General features: G+C 42.6%; 1 non-coding gene across 1 annotated transcript; it reads right to left on the reverse strand.

Annotated features, from left to right (window-relative positions):
• Positions 1 to 506: 506 nt before the first annotated feature.
• LOC139274472 (U5 spliceosomal RNA) lies at positions 507 to 620 on the reverse strand. The gene has a single exon (XR_011595530.1). It is a non-coding gene; the product is annotated as a U5 spliceosomal RNA (small nuclear RNA).
• Between the last annotated feature and the right edge of the window lie 349 nt (positions 621 to 969).

Consider the following 969-nt stretch of genomic DNA (forward strand, 5'->3'; position numbering starts at 1 on the left):
CAGAGGCTTATAAATCTGGAATTTGCTGCCTCGGAGAACTGTTGAAATTTGAACATTGAATAAATTTAAGACAGAAATAGTCAGTTTCTTGAGTGATAAGGGGAGCGGGCGGGGAAGTGGAGCTGAGTCCATGATCAGATCAGCCATGATCTTATTGAATAGCGGAGCAGAAGAAGAGCCATATTACCTACTCCTATTTCTTATGTTTAGCTCTGTCAAGCCTGTCTGGTGGCTGGTGTACAAAGACCACTACACGTGAAAACAATCCACGCACAGGCATCCTCCCACGCTCCAAGATTTAGTTCGGAATCTGGAGTTTTAAGATTCTTCTGAAAGCTGGCGACCCCCAGGTGGGCAAGTTAACTCCCACAAACAAGTGCTTTACTACGACATTCACAACTACAACAAGTAGAACCAATAGCCAAATCATCAGCAGTCATCGCAACCAGTACAAAGCCACACCTACTACATAACGCAAAGATCAGTCTGTTTTTGAACAATAAGACAGCCCCACTAAAGCAGAGCCTGGAAAAATTAATTAAAACTCTGAATGTTACTCTCCACGGAAATCTTTAGTAAAAGGCGAAAGATTTATACGATCTGAAGAAAAACCAGAGGGTACTGATTGTTCCCGCGCAGCTCCTCGCCCACAAGCGACGGCTTGCCTCTTTAACGTTGGGCTGAGCCGCTAGAACTAACTTCTAGAAAAGATATATTACCACAAATCAATACAGCGCGAGGGAAAGTAACTGGAAACTTCAGTGTCCGTGAAAATCAGTTAAACCTGAAGTTTATTTTAGTTTCTTGCTAAGTATTATGAAGAACATTGTGGGTATGTAAATGAGCTTGAGCTTTGTGTGGGCTGGGTTTACAGTGACGTGTCCAATTCTTCGGTACAACTTTACTTCGGGTTTTTATTCTCTCTCGGTGTGATTTGAAGCTTAAGGTAAACATTTTGGATCAGTGCGG

This window comes from Pristiophorus japonicus, chromosome 9, assembly GCF_044704955.1.
Source record: "Pristiophorus japonicus isolate sPriJap1 chromosome 9, sPriJap1.hap1, whole genome shotgun sequence".
NCBI lineage: Eukaryota > Metazoa > Chordata > Chondrichthyes > Pristiophoridae > Pristiophorus > Pristiophorus japonicus.